At 37.4% G+C, this 18,605-nt stretch overlaps 1 long non-coding RNA gene across 1 annotated transcript in view; it reads left to right on the top strand.

The window, feature by feature from the left end:
• Window positions 1–2,997: 2,997 nt before the first annotated feature.
• LOC147001221 (uncharacterized) overlaps window positions 2,998–18,605 on the top strand; it is a 92,884-nt gene continuing 77,276 nt past the window's right edge. The window contains exon 1 of the long non-coding RNA XR_015045115.1: window positions 2,998–3,090. This is a non-coding gene — a long non-coding RNA (uncharacterized LOC147001221). The remainder of the gene's footprint in view (window positions 3,091–18,605) is intronic.

The raw sequence follows: 18,605 nt of genomic DNA, 5'->3' as shown, positions 1-18,605 counted from the left end.
ATTGTTTTCCTTCTACAAGAAGTTGAAAAGGATGTTAAAGATAAAGCAGGTGCTAAGATAAGATTCCTCACTAAGAATGACTCATAACAGCCAATAGGACATTTTATATCTATAAACATCATCAGGCATCAGGGTGGTGGCCAGATTTGGCTATGTAAACTCCCTCCAATTCAAGTGAAACACATACTTAAAAAAAAAAAAAAGGTTGAAGTGGGGGAGAAACTAGCCATAACCACTTGCCCTTCATGCATCTCTAACAAGATTGCAAGAAAGTCAGCAGCTGAATTTCCTATTGGAGTAAAGCTTATATATATTGAATATGTAAAATGTTATTGAATAATAATCTAGGTTTTTTTTTCACTTTAAATTATATGTGTCAGATACTAGCATGCAACCAATGGACAGAAACTGGGGACCCCTGTGTTTGAATTGGGGAAATGGTTAAAGAAGCTGAGGAAGAGAGCAGATCCCCATGGGATGACCTTCAATCTCAATTAACCTGGACCCCCAAGAGATCTCTCAGACACTGAACCACCAACCAGGCAGCATACACCAGCTAATATGAGGCCCCCGACACATATACAGCAAAAGACTGCCTAGTCTAACCTCTGTGAGAGAAGATGCACCTAATCCTCAAGAGACTTGAGACCCCAGGGAGTAGGGAGGTGTGGTGGGTGGGATTGGGTTGGGGCCAATCTCTTGGAGACAGAGGAGGAGGTATGGGATGGGGAGCAGTCGCAGGGGGCGGGCAGACTGGGAGAGGGATGATGTCTGGACTGTAAAAAAGGACTAAAGAATAAAAGAAAACTAAAAAGTAAAAAAAAAAAAGTCAGATTGGACTAGTAAAGCAGAGTTTAAATCAATGAATCAGTAGCACAAGGGAGCAGCCATGGAGTTTAAGACCATCAGTACCAGGGGCTTCCAGTACTCACTAAGGCATTGTCTTTAGGCAGAAAATGGGTTTTTGGATATAGTGGCAGAATATGATTGGCCCCTTTGCCATTCTCCTCTGCTGAGAATCACGGTAAGGAACCACAGCCCTTGTTAACCTGTGAACATTTTCACTCTCTTAGGTCATTGACTCTGGCTCAGGGGTCCAATTTTCCTTTCATTCATTAAGCACTTTGGGAAGTGGAGTTCCTAACCCTTTCCAGTCTAAATGTGGAACAATCACATCCCCTTACAATCAGCTGCCAGTGTGCTGGGACCTTCACGCCTCACTGCGCTCTCGCAGTGACGCAAGTTTTTAACAATTGAAGGATATTAACTCAAAAACTTGTTTTCTCATTGGAGGAGCTCAAGGGATTTCACTAAATGAACTTGTATAAACTGGAAGCTAGTACATGTGCCTTTCTAATTATTATGTTCAAATTGGGGGAGAAGGCAGAGCTAATCTCAGTTTGCACATGTCAGAAATTATTTCAGCTATGAAGCTAACTTGAGAGTAACACTTAGTCAATGCGAATTCACTGAAGACCTGAAGAGGTACAATCTTGTCATTTATCACAAGATCCCAGATATCAAAAAAAATGTTATTTAGTTATTTAAATATGTGTGTTTTGCTAACCCATGGTACTGTTCCCTTCATTAGAGAAACTGGGAACAAGTAATAGATCTGCCCAACTGAATGTTAAATGTTAGAAGTTTGCTAGACCTTTCTCATTCTCCTCTTTTTTATAACACTTAACTGTTAGGTTTCAAAATCCTATCAAAATATAGATCTCTAACAAGATCACAAGAAAGTCAACAGCTGAATTTCCTATTATAGTAAAGCTTATATATCTTGAATATATAAAATGTTGTTGGATCAAATCTAGGTCTTTTTCACTTTAAATTATATGTGTCAGATACTAGCATGCAACCAATGGACAGAAACTGGGGACCTCTGTGTTTGAGTTGGGGAAATGGTTAAAGAAGCTGAGAGGAGAGCGGCCCCATGGGATGACCTGCAATCTCAATTAACCTGGACCCCCGAGAGATCTCTCAGACACTGAACTACCAACCAGGCAGCATACACCAGCTGATATGAGGCCCCCAAAACATATACAGCAAAAGACTGCTTTAGTCTAACCTCTGTGAAAGAAGATGCACTGAATAGCATCAGAATAGCCATCTAAGGATCGGGATTAGCCTTCAGGCTCCAGCACCAGGATCACCCAGTGAAGAGTTAGGCTCATCCTTGTGGACCCAGATCTGGTCTTCCATGCAGAGTCAGTGTGTTCTCCTCTGTGACATCAAGTTCTATCCCACACATTCTCTGACATGGCATCAGAATAGCCATCTAAGGAATCCAGCAGCAACTTCTGGGTAAGCTTATGTGTGCTGAGCTTCCCTGCCAAATATATACAAAGGGAGATGCGTGTACTGGAAGTTCAGGAGCACCACTGCAAGGCCACAGGGATCTTAAATAATCAGAGAAAGACAACACCACAAATAGAACAAATGTAACCTAAATAAATGGGGATATACAAACTTCCTGAAGAAGAATTCAAAGTAATAAAAAAAAAAAAGAACCTTCAATGAGAGAACCTTCAATGAGCAGTAAAACGTGACATATAGGTAGGCAAATAAAGTCAGGAAATGAAATCTGTATACAGTTGAAAGTTAAACAAAGAGCTAGAAGCAGTTAAAAGGTCATCAAAAATTCTGGAACCTAAGAGCACAAAGATTGAGAGACTTGAAATGTCAATAAGAAATTTCTGATAGATATTAATTTACATAGTTTAATTTTGAGTAAAAATATGTTTGGGATTCTTCCTGTAATCATATTTAATACATTCTGTTTATTGTGTTCCTAATAATTTCCCCCAATTTTTCCTAAAGTTACTCTGAGGATAGCCTTCCATTTCACATGTGATAATAAAATTTTATGTTTCTTACATTGATCTTTACTTAAATTATTATATAAAGTCTAGCAATAACAGAGGCAGGTTTTGATAGGAGGTGCTTTTCTACTAAATGCTCATGTATTGAAGGTCCCCACTGCAAACAGTGCTCAGAAATGGGGAAATGGACTGGATCATAGAAGCTTTGCCTTCATCAGTGGAGCAATTCACCAATCAACTTGGCATCTGAGCAGACTGTTAGAAGGTAAGGAAATGTGACAGATAAGAGTTTGTTGGAGGCAGCAGATCTCAAACATCTTTGAATGATGTCTTGACCTGGCCCCTTTCTCTCACTGGCTCTGTGTTTTCCACCACAATGAAAAGACACTTTTGTTTCTCACTCCCTTTCTGCCAAAATGCTGTGCCTCACCACCACCAAAGAAACAATGCGGCCAAGTGCTGTGAATATAAAGTTTTGCTCCTGTAGCTGTTGCTTTTTTATGTGTGCCTCAGTATTGAGAAGTGGAACACACAAAGCAACTTCATCTCCCTCAAACTGTAGCTGGGCATAGTCGCTCATGCTGATTAATCCCATGCTGCGGCAAGAAAGTGGTCATGAGTTCAAAACCAGTCTGGGCTAAGCCTTGAGTTCAATGCTATCTCTAAGACTGTCTCCAAAAATACAAAAAATAAACAAATGAAGTAAAACGTGCAACTCTACTTCCTTGTTACATATTGGTTCTTTTATTCGAGTCTGCTATGAAAAAGATGCCTGAAAAATCTGTGTTATTTCATACAGTGCTCTTGTCTCTCCAGAGGCATGTGTCTGTCATTCTCACAAGAGTTCTGCATTTTACCATATTTCATTTCATACTTACTGCTTCACTCATCTTATTATTTGTTTGTGTAGGAATTCATACTCAAGATAACAGTTGTCATTGAGGACATCTTTTGACATAACTTATGATTTGAATTTCTTCTATATTTAATGATCCATTGTCCTCCATTCATAGTATCCGAGAACACCTGTTCATGTTTTATCAGGACTGCTCTTAACTGCAAGAGTTTGAGATTGTTGAGGAATGAGCATGACTGGATAAGATATAATTATAATGTGTTTTTAGATGCTGTGACATCATCTCTTTTTGAGGGTTGACTGTCAACTCAGGATATTATCCAAATACCTTTGCTTCCTCTTACCCAGCTAAAGCAAGAAAATAAGGTAGAATGCAGCTGGCAGCTCTTCCATTGGTGTTTATGATTAAATATCTCAACAGATTGCTGTGTTATCAATCATGTGCTTTGCTCCATCATACACAGTAAGTCTTCTTTAAGTCTTGTGGTATCTCAATGCTGCAATCAGTCTTATTGTAACTGTTTTGTGCTTTTACAAAAAAAATATAAAAGTCTTTTAATTTGTAGTTCACTAGAATAGATACTAGGTTATAAATGATCCCTTGCCAATCATGACCTTTGTAGACCTCTTGTTTTGTCAGTCTTGACAGGAAATTGGAGGCACTTGCTTACATTTACAAATGTATTGCAATTATATATTTGTTCAAAATTGTTTCTTTTCTTTCATGGAATGTAAAAAATAATTCAAATGTATATTATGATCCTGGCATGTTATATTTACTCTCTTTTTATATCTTGTCATGTGTATATACCATAACTTGTCATTAGAGTTTTAATTTTTAGAAAGGATATATAAAATCTCCTCTATCAGGAAAATAAAACTACTCCTAAGCCTCTTATGTTGATTCAGGACTGTGATCTCAGTGAGATGAGATTGGGGCAGGAATATCAAATGAAACCTGGGCTACAGAGTAAAACTCTATCTCAAGAAAACAACAGCAAGAGACATGAATGCAAGAAATCATTCTGACATTACCTCCCTTTCCTCCTCTTTCTCCTCTTCCTCCTCCCCCTGTTCTCTTCGTCCTCTTCCCTTAAAACATCCTGTCAGCTCACTGTCCCTAAGGGAACTTGGAATGTATCAAATGACTGTGTTCCTTTGGATTTCTCTAAAAAGCTGAAACTAGAAGAAAGTCAATAATGCGAAAGTAAGAAAAAAGGAAAATGCTTTACCATTCCTCTGAATTTCATTTCTTGCTCTTCAATGGTATATGTCTAACTGATGTTTGAAGAGATGGGCTTGATAGCTGACATTTAAGTTATAGACAGTTTGATGGTAACCATAGCATTTAGGGAACTTCAGCAAGGCCCTGTGGGTACTTAGAGGACTACTGCAGGAATTGAGACACGTTTCTTTCCGTTCCTGCATATCCCACTACAAATATAAAGCCTTTAGCATATCTTCATTTTACCTAGTCTGACATTACACAGTTAATTGCTGAACTGGATTTCCATTTTTCACAATCTGTTATTCTACTGTTCTTCATCCACTAACTATTCCATCTGGAACCATATCTAGTCACTTGCCAAAATTCTCCTTCTTAAAGATGTTCTGACCTACCTCTGAGTTTTAATTTCCACCCACTCTCCTTGAGCAAAGAGCTTAACCTCCTCCTTGCAGCTGTCAAACCCACCTTCTCCCCTGAGATGAAATAGCTGCAGGATTCTTGTTCCTTTACCAGAAATTCAGTAACATAAAAATGAATTTCAATGTCTCTCTGTCAAGACAAAATAAAAAAAATCCCACTTTCTAATGGAAAACATTCCCTCTTTTAACCATATCACCATTCCATCAAATGCACCATCACAAATAAATACATAGTATTTTATCTTAATCATTTTTTCAATTATTAGTATACACCATTCATATAATATTCTCAAAAGTCACTCTATATGCTAATGAGAAAGCACCATATCATACAGATCAGGAGTTATTTTTAAACGCAATCTTGAGAAGTTCTGAGTCGTACACACATACATACATCATTACACAGATCCATGTTACTCTTAAGTGAAATACTGACACAGGCTCTCTTCAAGTGAAGAGACGTTTGTCAAGCTTACAGTTTGTTGGTTTAAACTTCATATCAAGAAAACGACATAGACGCTGATGAGGTTCACACTGTGAAAAATCATTTGTAATAAAATTTACCATTTGGGCCATATACATCAGACTTATGTGTGAGTTCTTAATCTTTACTTAATTTTTTTAAAGTTTACTTATTTATTATATGTAAGTAAACTGTAGCTGTTTTTTTTTTCAGACACACCAGAAGAGGGCATCAGATCTCATCACAGATGGTTGTGAGCCACTATGTGGTTGCTGGGATTTGAACTCAGGACCTTCAGAAGAGCAGTCAGTTCTCTTAACCACTAAGCCATCTCTCCAGCTGAATATTTACTTTATAATTTGCCTGTTTTCAAAATTAATATCTGAAAGCAAACACTAAAATCTCTCCGAAATGAATGGGTATAGGAATTCATGGATGGTGAAGCGTCTTCACATGAGCGCATTGGCTCCATTGTGCAATCGCTCTGTATCTATTGACACTCCCTGTTGTAAAATGTCTTTTTATAAGATATTAGTTTAGCCACAGCAGTTTCCTTTTGAATGATAGATGTCCAGCATTTGTAATTTTAACCTCAAAGGACAATGATTTCGTCATCTTGTAACCTATTTGTCAATATTGACTGACAATTTTGAGCTTTCGCTGAATCATTCAGGTGAGTTATGTTTGAACTTTCATGGGAGTATTTTACTTCAATTTTATCATTGTATATTCCATGGCTTTCTAAGTACAGATTATCAGTTGCAATTTTAATTTTTATACTTTCGAATTTTATTTTCCTCCTATTGGTTTGTTAGCTACATATTTAATTACTCTTATATTTTTCTGGTTCCTTGTTATAAATGTATTTCTAATTAATACATATGCAATCACTCAGAAATACTAACATCTTACTTAGTTATTCTTAGTTTAACTGCCACATTTTTTTCAATAATTTTGGAAGGTATCTTAAATCTGCAATGTTTAATATTGCACGTGATAATGCCAACATTTATAGACAATATTCACTTGGATTTATTCTTACATACAAAAATTGTTTTCCTAGTTCCATTACTTTCTCCTTTTGTCTAACTTTACTGCTAATTTCTTGGTAGTACATGTTTTTTTTTTTTTTTTTGAAACATTATCTGGTCTACAATGAGAACTTTACTTCTGGACCTCTAGGTTGCCATATTATTTTCAGTGCTCTGAAAGCTGAAGTCATGAGCTGAAAATACTCTGTCAGTGAGGACGAGGTTCTGCTCTTGCAGAGGACCTAAGATTGATTCTCATCACCCACCTCAGGTGCCTCAAAATAGCATCTAACTGCCCTTCTTGGCAATCTGGTGCCCTCTTTTGGCTTTACCAAGCAATGCACTCCCCTGTATTAATTCAAATTAATTTGTAGAAATACAAATTTAAACATTAGTAAAAATAAGAATAAAGTCTTTAGAAACTCATCCCACTGGCTTTTGTACACTATAAAATTAGTGTTGCATTCATCAGAGTAATATGAAAATTTTTTGATTGTTTGTAAGATAATCACTCAATTATAGATTTTTTTGTTGTACCTGGAAGATACTCTTTCCTTGGAGTCATTTTTGACCTCTGGCTCTTTACATCTTTCTACCTACTCTTCTGTATAGATTCCTGAGTCTGACAGAGTAGGGGGTGGATAGTAGATGAAGGCACCTTATTTAGGGCTGAGTGCTCCAAATTCTCTTACTCTCTACACAATTTTCAATTGTGAGACTGGGATTACTCCTATCTACTGCAAGAAGATGTTTCCTTGATGAAGGCTGAACTTTCTGTCATATTTTTTATGTCCCTTTAGTAGGATAATCTTTATAAGAAATGTTTGTCCATTAGTTGCTAGATATTAAATAACCTGTACTTTTAGTTACACCTTTTAAGATGTGGATTTTTTTTTTCTTTCTAGTAACATGTGCTGTATAAATTCTTCTCAAAAGCTTTTCAGACATTATCTGAAGCAACATAACCCAATGTGTGGGCCTCATTGGATGTCTTTCATCCTGTTGTCTATTTAACTTGTCCTGTAACCTCTCTGAGCAAATATCACATCCCTCATTAAAATTAAGATCTACTGTTCTTATTAACATTCCTGTGAGCAGATTCCTGAGCACAGAGTTGCTGTTCAGTAATCACTTACTGCTTTTAATTGAGGCATGAGTTTAAAAATGAAATTGAAAGAACAGATTGTCCTTGAAGTTTACAATGGCGGGGAGATACATGGAACTTATTGTTCTTAAGATGGTGCTTTCAAGACAATGCTTTGGCTCCTTGCTTTTTACCACAAAATGTTTACCATCCAATAAAATATGCCAGCTATTTTATTTATTTCAAAATACAGAATACTTATAGTTTACATATTTACTAATTTTAGAGAGCAATTCTGGCTTGTAATAGGAAATCGAAGCCTCTGGTAACATAATGAGACCTGCTGCACTATAAAAACTGCATTAGCATCTTTTGTTATTTGAAAACAATTGATCTTGCAGTTGGGTTTTATGATTAAAGTTTCCAGGCCCTTTGGGAAGAAAGATAACTGAGGGAAGGCATAAAACAAAAAAGCCTTCTGTTAAGGGACTCTGGGGTGCCCTGGTCAATTAGACTTTCTTAAGAGAAGGTCTGGCTTGTTAAACTGGTATACACATCTGTAACATAACTTTGTCTAGTTCCTGTCTAAGCCCTTTGAGCCAAGTTCTGACAAATACCATTTCTGTGTTGGGGCATCTTTTCTTACAGTCTAGACATGTGATGCCCATTTATGTCTTCTTTGCTTCAGCTTCCCTCCAGAGAAGACTGGTGGGTCTGCTTTCTCCTTGAGTTCCCCCTTTTATTATAGTCCTTATTTAAACAAAATTCTTACTCATATGATGTAATGAGTAGTTAGAAATCTGAAGTAGAAGTAGATTTTTTTTCTCCCTAATTCCCAACAAATGCACTGGGCAAACATACTAAAAAGTCACATTTTATTCAAACTGATATACCCAAGGCTTCTCTTAGGAACAGATACACAAAACCTTAGAAATGGTTTCTACCCTCTTAAAAGCAATCTACTATCCTTTTAGAAGCAGTGTGAAATTTGAATTGATAAAAAATTACACAATAGAATCAATTTACTTGGCACTAAATTTTATTATATATATATATATATATATATATGCTTAACAGTAGAATTCCCACTAAAAAAATTTAAAAATGATGCTTTTATTAATTCTTTGATAATTTCATACAACCTATTTTGATTTAATTCATACAGATCTCTCCCAGATCTTTCCCTACATTCTTAAATGTCCTAGTTTTATTACCATGACAAAACACCATGACCAAGATAGATTGAAGAAGAAAGAGTTTATTGGGGATTTAACAATTTCGGAGGGTTAACCCATGACCATGATGGTGAGAAGCATGGCAGAAGGCAGGTAGGTATGATTATAAAGTAATAGCCAAGAGATTGCACCTAATCCACAAGCATGGAGGAGGGAGGGAAGGAGGGGGAGAGAAAGAGAGAGAGAGAGAGAGAGAGAGAGAGAAAGAGAGAGAGAGAGAGAGAGAGAACTTAAAATGACAAGTTTTGGGCTTTTGAAACCTGCAATCCCACTCACTGTGATGCGTGTCCTCCAATACAGCCACATTTGCTAACCCTTTGCTTAAAGTTCCAATAACTGGGGACAAAGAGTTTAAATGTATTAATCAATGGGATGTTTTAGATAAACTACAATGAACACTAAGAAACTTTTTTAAAAACTGCCATCACTTTTTATAATTTAGTATGATTTTTATATGCATAAGAGAAAAAAGAGCAGCAGTTTGTTATTCCAATTAAAATTATATCTGTAGAAAAATACTGTATAAATTCAAGTTAATGACACTGTATCTTTCTTTAAAAAAATAGAGGACTTTTGTTTACCTTAAGAAGTCTTAAAAGTAGGGGGGGGGGTAAGTGAAAGAAACTTCACCTTGTATTCCTGACAGACTTGTTTGTGTTGATGTTTGACCCTTGGCTTCCTTCCTTCTAAATCAATCTTTCTCTCTCTCTCTCTCTCTCTCTCTCTCTCTCTCTCTCTCTCTCTCTCTCTCTCTCTCTCTCTCTCTCTCTCTCCCTCTTTCTGTTTCATACTATTGAGTTTACTTTCTGTTGCTCAACTGCTCCTGAGGGTGTGGATTAGCTTGAAGTGTGGTCAGTACATCAGGTATCATATCATTAAAGAAAACTGACTTTCCTTCTACGAGCACCAATAAAATGCCAATCCATCCTCTGCTATGGGTGGAAATCTGTGCACGCTCCTGCTCCTCTATGCTCCAGACACAAGTTTTATTTGCATCAGTATTCCTGACTATCGTGTTGTGAAGGATGCTGGAGAAGGCGAGATCTGTTTGGGTAAGTTCAGCTAGGGGAAATCTTTCCTTTGATGGACCTGTGTAAGGTTTGGTTTTTTGTTGTTGTTGTTTGGCTTTTGTTGTTGTTGTTGTTGTTGTTGTTTCATTATTGTGACAAAAATGCCTGGTGAAAAAACTTACAATCCAAAAGATTAACATTAGTTCAGTTTGAGGAGATAGTCTTTCATCATGTAGAAGGCACTGTTGCAACATCAGCTCTAATTGTGGTGCCAGCAATGTGAGGTAGCTGGTGACACATATACATGGTCAGGAAGCAAGGGTAGATAAACACTGCTGCTGGGCTAACTTTGCCACCTTATATCAATCTGGGATACTTGCCCATGCATAATGCCACATTCAAGGCACATTCTTCCTCCTCAACCAAAACTCCCTGGAAAAACTACCACAGACAGATTTATTTATTTATTAGTTTCATAGGTGACTGTAAAATCCAGCCAAATGGATAATGAATATTAGCTATTAAAATTCTACCTATTTTCAACTTGGCATCCAAGCATATCATTTTAAACTCTAGCTTCCATGGACTCATGGCCGTTTTGTAGTGTAGAGTATATTCAGTTCAACTTCAGAAGTCTCAGTTTTAACAGTTCCAATTGTTCAAATTCCCAGAATCCAAACATTCTTATATGATTCAATAAAATCTCCTAATTGTGAACACCTACATAACAATAAAATGAATAAAATGAATAAAATGCACGGACTAAATAATCTAATTTCAAAAGTGAGGAATCAGGCCACATCGAAGACAATTTGGGATAAAACAAGACCAAAATTGAGCAGGACAAATGGTAAATCTTGAAGCTGCATGTATGCTATCCTGGTTTCATTATCGAATCATCTAGCCTCAATACTCTTGGGTAGTCCAAGCTTTCCAGGTATGCTATCTGTAGCATAAGTAGCCTTTCTCTTGGGCAGTTCTACTATATGCATAGCACTGCCTAAGCAGATATAAGCTTTATCTTCACAGTTTAGTATAGTATCTAGTTAGGGCTTCTTTATAAGGAAACTTACAATGCCACACATTACCTAACTTCAGGTAGCTTCTTGAACCTTAAGAGAAACCTCATGAAACTTCAACATTTGGATTTTGCATATATGCAAAACTAATACTCTGCAGATGGCATTCAAGTCCTGTTACCAACCTGAGTTATACTCTGTTCTCTTCCTACCACAGTTATAGTTTGTCTCTGTATGTCTTGGTGGCAAATCATAGAAGAATACTCTATAGCAATTTGTTTTTAACATAAATCATTCTCAATTTAGGCACTATACTTTCAAGTGAATTTGTATTTTGACATATTGAAACATTTAATATGTGTGGTCTTTCCATTGGGATACCTTTCCTAGTGAGAAGTACTAAACTGATTGTGTGTGTGTATGTGTGTTTGCGCATTATTGTGTATGGTACAAACATGTGAGTATGGATATGCACATCCATATGTACATCTTCAGAGTCCAAAGCAAAAATTCACCTCTGCCCCTGTCAATTCACTTTACTGACTTTGGAAAAATCTCTCTTGTTGAAACAGAAACTTTCCATTCCTGTAGAATGGCTGTATAGAACATTCTCAGTATCTATTTGTTATTGGTGTCTAATGTTAGGGTTATAACCACACACAGAATTGTTCAGATTTTTACCCAGGTTTTGTGGATTTGACTCAGATCTTCATACTTATAAAACAAATTGATTTATGCCCTGAACTACTCCCACAGGTCCAAAGTTGACCAGTTGATCTTCAACACTGTTAATAGGCTTAGCAATCACAAATTCTTTCTGTTCATCTCTACTCCTACCTGCAACTTTAAACATCTTCATACTCCATTCCTAAACAAAGTTCAGTTTCACAACTCACTCCTCTCTAAATAGATCAACCTGAGAACAGTGAGGATCCTAGATACTTACCTGTCCTGAAATTGCTTCTCCTACCTTTGAATTTTTCCTCATTTGAATTCTCAAAAGATGAGCAGAATATAGTGAAATTATTTGATAAGTGGAAAGACGCTTCATGTGGGACCTCATTGCATCCTGTCACTGGGAATGGCCATTGGAATGGCGCAACTCGGGGAGCATGACTCCGCTGCTTATCCTAACTTTTGGGTGTTAGGCTTCAGGGAAGCTCTGAGACACCACTGCAGAGGTGGAAGAAAACATCAAAGATCTGGGGGAACCAAAGCTGTGGTTCCTCTGGTCTCTGCTGAAGAATCACACAGAGAAGTCAAGAACAAAGTGTCTGGGGGATTTCAGGTCTGATGAGGCTGGGACTAGGTGCTCCCAAACTTGTGGACATCTAGACATTGCTGAGTTGAGAAGAATTGGAAGCACAGTCAGGGGCTGGTGGGATATGGATTGCAACTTGCACAGGGAAGGTGCTGGGGAGGATGGAATGGGAACCCCAGATTAGCTCATCAGTGAAGGTAACTGCAGTTGTCTGGCAGTGCAGAAAGGCCTTCTATGGAAGTCTTAAGCTGCGACTCTGTAGGCTAAGGTCTTCTCCATGCTCCCCATGTTCTCGATGAAAGAGACAGTCCTTAGTTCCAAGCAGTTTGTTGATTGTTCCTCGTGGAAAATGGATGCATGCCTGCATCTCAGGGTGGACCAGAGATTAATTACATTTTGCAGGGAGGAATGTCCAGGAAGGAAAGCTTATTGGCTAAACTCTCAGGGCTTCTAGGTACTTCATTAGCCTGAAGAACTCTGTTTGGGAGTTTGGCACAAATTCCAGGCCGGGAATCTGGCAGGGAGCAGGGAAGCACAAACAGTCTCAGGTATGTGCCTGAGTGCCGGGGTCTCAGACCGTCTCTAACTTACTAAGTTTCCTGGCACAGGCCACTGTCCCACACCTTCAACATTTGCATTTTTCATGCATACAAAACCAATATTGTGTAGATTACTCAAACACACACACATACACACTTAAACATACACAATTACACATATAATTTTGAAACTACATTTTATGGAAATCTCTTGTAATCATTTACATTGGAGCTATCTTTTCGCTGATTGTATCATAGAAAATATTTTGACAGCAAGTAAACTGCTTCATGTGTATGGGTAACACATAAAGTATTAGTGTTAGTATTGTCCCCAAATAACCTCATAAGGAAGAAAATAACTTTTTATTTCATCAATTATTGAATAATAAGCAATCATGTAAAACTTGTAATATTATAAACTTCATTTTCTTTAAGTATATCATTGTTTTCTGTCAAAAATAGTGTTACTAAAAGTATTTGAAGCCGGGCAGTGGTGGTGCACACCTTTAATCCCAGCACTTGGGAGGCAGAGACACATGGATTTCTGAGTTTGAGGACAGCTTGTTCTACCTAGTGAGTTCCAGGACAGCCAGAGCTACACAGAGATATCCTGTCTCAAAAAACAAAACAAAACAAAAACCAAAAGCAAATAAAAGTATTTCAAGGATAATAAAACTCATAATGTTTGAATAAGCTACCCACTGATATTGTGAATAAAATATTGAAAATAATTTTAAACATAGAATTCACTACCTGAAAAATATTTGATTTGCTATAAATATTGTGTATATATTCACTGCCTATTTTTACACAACTTTTTCTTTTGTTTTTATAGAGATAATTACATCTCCCTCCCCCTTCTTCATTCCAAACCCTTTTATAATGATGAATTTTATTTTTAAATTTTATTTGTATTGAAAATAGATTTTTTATGTAGCATATTCTGTTTCCCTTCTCTATATACCTCCTAGCTCCTCCTCTCCATTGCCTGTCCCTTTCTGTTTCTCAATAAAACAAACAGGCTCCTAAGGCAGAATATGTAATATAACAAATGTAATAAGATAAAATAAGAAAAAGCATAAAATATTATGATAAAACAAACAAGCAGAAGAGAAAGACCCCAAAGAAAGGTGCAAGAAACAAGTATAGACATCAAGGCACACTTAGAAATCACATCACACAAAAACAGAAGCTATAATATATTCTCAGAGGACCTTTATGTATTATAAAGAGAAAGAGAAGGAATGAAGGAGAGTGAGAGAGAGAGAGAAAGAGAGAGAGAGAGAGAGAGAGAGAGAGAGAGAGAGAGAGAGAGAGAGAGAGAGAGATAGAGAGAGCAAGCAACAGAGACAGAGACAAAGTGAACAGTTCCTGGTCTATTCTGAATCTCCACGAATGTGTCTTTGTAGTTAGATCTTATTTCAATGTACACCTTTGAATATTCTACTCACTTGAGGAAATCCTTCTTAAAGCTTCCCTACAATGGAGTTAAAAATGTTCTGCTAGAAGGATCTATAGAAAAGGCAATTATATTGCCAGACTCCTTAAGCATGTTAAGGAGTCTACTTAAGAGAGAGACCCTTGGCTACTTTGATTTTTACAAATTTCACTAGGTAATAATTTCCCTGCCATCAGCGTTAATGAAAATTCAGGAAATGTCAGACTTCAGAGAATATAAAATCTTACAGAAGAACATTTTAGAAATGTCCAGGAAACATCCCAAGTGAGAAATCAACCTTTCTTTCCACTCATGGCAGGCAATAGAGTGGCTGAAAAGCAAGGAGTGTGGGCAAAACTGGATCTGAATTTTTTCAAAAGATGGATTTTGATCCTTCAAAGCCCCTGGAAGTGGGCCAATCTCATTAATTAACTAATTTTTCTCACATGTTCTGTAAGAATGCCATTCATGCTAGACATCTTATTTGATGCTGTAATGGGGAAGGAGGATGAAAATTGCAGACAGGAAGTGAGGGTGAAACTTGCCAGCTTCTCCATTCACAGTGCTGTGAGTGTCCAACCATGAGTTTGCAACACTTTCCCTCCTGAAGACTTGTTAGGGAATTGAAGTCTCAGTGTGTTGTTCATTAAGGCCAACATCTGTGAAGGCAGTTAGAATGGTAAGTTAAGATTTTGCCTATAGAATGGAGAAAAGGAAATACCTAGATTATATAGATTAAATCGCCACCTTTAAGAAGTGTATGTCTGTCTTAGCAACTGGGAGAAAAATTCTTTTCTATAATCACCAGCTTTGAGGATAATTAAGACCTTTGTTAGGAAAACCACATTTTTCATGGTACCTCTGTGTGACTGGAACCACACTGTGCCTTCAATCAGATAAAGCAAATTCTGGATTACAGATTGTCTGAAGCAGTTATAAGGACGTGGTCTTTGCATGGAACATCCACTGGAAGGCTATGCAATGATTCCTGGCATTGCATAGAACCCATAGTATGGCAAGAAGATTCTATTTCATTACCTGTGGCTTTAAATAATGAGCTCAGAGGATATCACATTCTCTTCCAGTTTTCAGATTGTTTTCAGAAATACAAGCTCCCAATAAATAGACCATGAATCACAGCCATGAGAGACTCCTCTTTGGGAGCATCCTGTCTTTCTTCATTGAAAACTCATGATCTTGTCAACTAAATATAAAAATAGATTTTCTAAATGTCTATTTCCTGCATGTTTCATTTGTGATCCAGACTAGGTCTTGCTGCCTTTTGTGTCATCATAAAAGCATCATTATATCCCACTATATACATTAAAATATAACCAGATTATAAACATAAATAGGAAGAAATGGAAAAGTACAATACCCTTCAAAAGTGGGTTTAAAAAGTTGTTTTAAAACACAGATTTCTGAGGGAAGCTTCAATGTAAAGAACTCATTGACTGTGGGTTCAAATAGAAAATAGATAGAAGGGTTGGGCAAAATGTATTAAGACAAATCATTGTTTTAAAAACTTAAATTGCAACTAAAAATCATCCAAGGAAGGCAGTTCTTAAATGTCTACCCTCAAGTCCAAGAGTGGGGATCTCTAGGGGTTTTCTGGAGAGAAGAAATGGGATTACAGCATTTTCCTGGCCCAAAAACCTAGCCAAGAGGAAGTGAAGAGAACCTAGCCACAGGCCAGATTTCAGGCTCCAGTGGTGGACTGCCAGAACATCCTACACACCGGACAAAGGCAGTGAAGCCAAGACTACCCACATTCCCAGGCTTTTAAAGACTAGGGAACCTCAAGGGGGTAGTTGATTTATGTGGAACAACTAGTTTGCCCAGATAAATTTATAATGAAAACCTTTTCCAATGCTCTCACCTGGGATTGAGAATCCTGGAAAACAAGAGTGGAAGGAGCAGATGAAATTGCTCCTAGATGAATACAGCAGGACAAGTGGAAAAGAGCCTAAACTCTGGATGACTACAATGGCCAACAGCTATTGAGCACTTACTGTTTACTACAATGTATAGTTTTCCATACAAAATTACTTTAAGAAAAACAATTATTTTACTAGGTTTTAGAAATAAGGACGTCTTAGTTTAGTTAGTTAACTAAATAATTAACATGCTGTAAATATACAAGAAAGAGCCAGTAAATTATATACACAGAATTTAAACCAGGTTGCCCATACTTACAACTAAATATTTTCCATTGATATATTTTCTTTATTCTGTTTTGTTGTTGTTGCTGCTGCTGTTGTTGTTAATATAGGGTTTAATGAATGCTATGCTGTCTATAAGTTCATTATGTAGGTGAAGTTGACCTTTAACATCTGATCATGCTGCCTCACTGTCAGAGTTCTGGAATTAGAGTCATGAGCCACCAGGCTCAATTTATGCTTGACTGGTGAGTGATAAGCAAATACTCTATCAACTGAACTAATGTCTTAAACTAGGGAGAAGGTTGAGTTAACTGCTATATGTAGTTAGTTGTGAATTAAGAAGTGCACTTACTTTTACCTTTCGCCATCTGGTAATCTCTGGGGTTAGTTGTTATCCTTGTCACTGTTTAAAGATTGGAGCAGACGCTGTGTTCCACTCACCAGAAGTCTTAAGATCCTGTGGTGGGTTTCGTGGGTAGCTGGCGGGTGTCAGCTGACCCTGTGCCCTAGCTACCCTAATGCTGGTCAGTCCAGAAGAGGCTTGTGGCCATACTCAGGCCGGTTTTCTGCTTCCCTAACTAATGCAGTCTCAGGTCCCGCGCGCAATTGGATTGGAGCAGAAGCTGTGTTCCACTCACCAGAAGTCTCATGCTCCACTATGTTCATAGCAGCCTTATTTATAATAGCCAGAAGCTGGAAAGAACCCAGATGCCCCTCAACAGAGGAATGGATACAGAAAATGTGGTACATTTACACAATGGAGTACTACTCAGCTATTAAAAGGAATGAATTTATGAAATTCCTAGGCAAATGGATGGATCTGGAGGGCATCATCCTGAGTAAGGTAACATATTCACAAAGGAACTCACACAATATGTACTCACTGATAAGTGGATATTAGCCCAAAAACTTAGGATACCCAAGATATAAGATACAATTTGTTAAACGCATGAAATTCAAGAAGAACAAAGACCGAAGTGTGGACACTGTGCCCCTTCTTGGAATTGGGAACAAAACACCCATGGAAAGAGTTACAGAGATAAAGTTTGGAGCTGTGAAGAAAGGATGGACCATCTAAAGACTGCCATATCCAGGGATCCATCCCATAATCAGCTTCCAAACGCTGACTCCATTGCATACACTAGCAAGATTTTGCTGAAAGGACCCAGATATAGCTGTCTCTTGTGAGACAATGCCGGGGCCTAGCAAACACAGAAGTGGATGCTCACAGTCAGCTATTGGATGGATCACAGGGCCCCCCATGGAGGAGCTAGAGAAAGTACCCAAGAAGCTAAAGGGAACTGCAACCCCATAGGTGGAACATTATTATGAACTAACCAGTACCCCAGAGCTCTTGACTCTAGCTGCATTTGTATCAAAAGATGGCCTAGTCGGCCATCACTGGAAAGAGAGGCCCATTGGACTTGCCAACTTTATATGCCCCAGTACAGGGGAATGCCAGGGCCAAGGGGTGGGGGTGGGTGGGTGGGGGACTGGGGGGGGGCGTGTATTGGGGACTTTTTGGATAGCATTGGAAATGTAATTGAAGAAAATACCTAATTAAAAAAAAAGAAAAAAAAAGAAGTGCACTTACTTAATATGCATATGATTCATATGATTATCTTTATTAATTTACCTAATGATCAAAAGATACCAAAGACTAGAACAAGCTATAACATAGTGAAAGCATGGGGATGCAAGGTAAATGTAGACATTTATTCAGACTATAAAACCTAGAATTTCCATGATGATCCTACTTCCTTATCAACTGTCATCAATCATGAAGAAATAAAAATAAAGATTTGAAGTTGAATGATTATAATATATCATCTGTTACAATATTACCATATATATATATATATATATATATATTCACATTCTCTTTTAATATACTCCTCAGTTCAGTGGTTAGCATAAAATATGCATTCAATGAGTGTTCCTAAAATAATGAGATAGGTAATATTTATCTCATTTTACAGATGTGACAACCAACTCTTAGAGAAAACTTCTCAAAGACCACAAGACCTCATTTAAG

Source organism: Mus caroli, unplaced genomic scaffold (genome assembly GCF_978045245.1).
Source record: "Mus caroli unplaced genomic scaffold, Mus_caroli_1 scaffold_14, whole genome shotgun sequence".
NCBI lineage: Eukaryota > Metazoa > Chordata > Mammalia > Rodentia > Muridae > Mus > Mus caroli.
The sequence above is the reverse complement of the archived record's forward strand: the minus strand, read 5'-3'. Positions and strand labels throughout refer to the sequence as shown.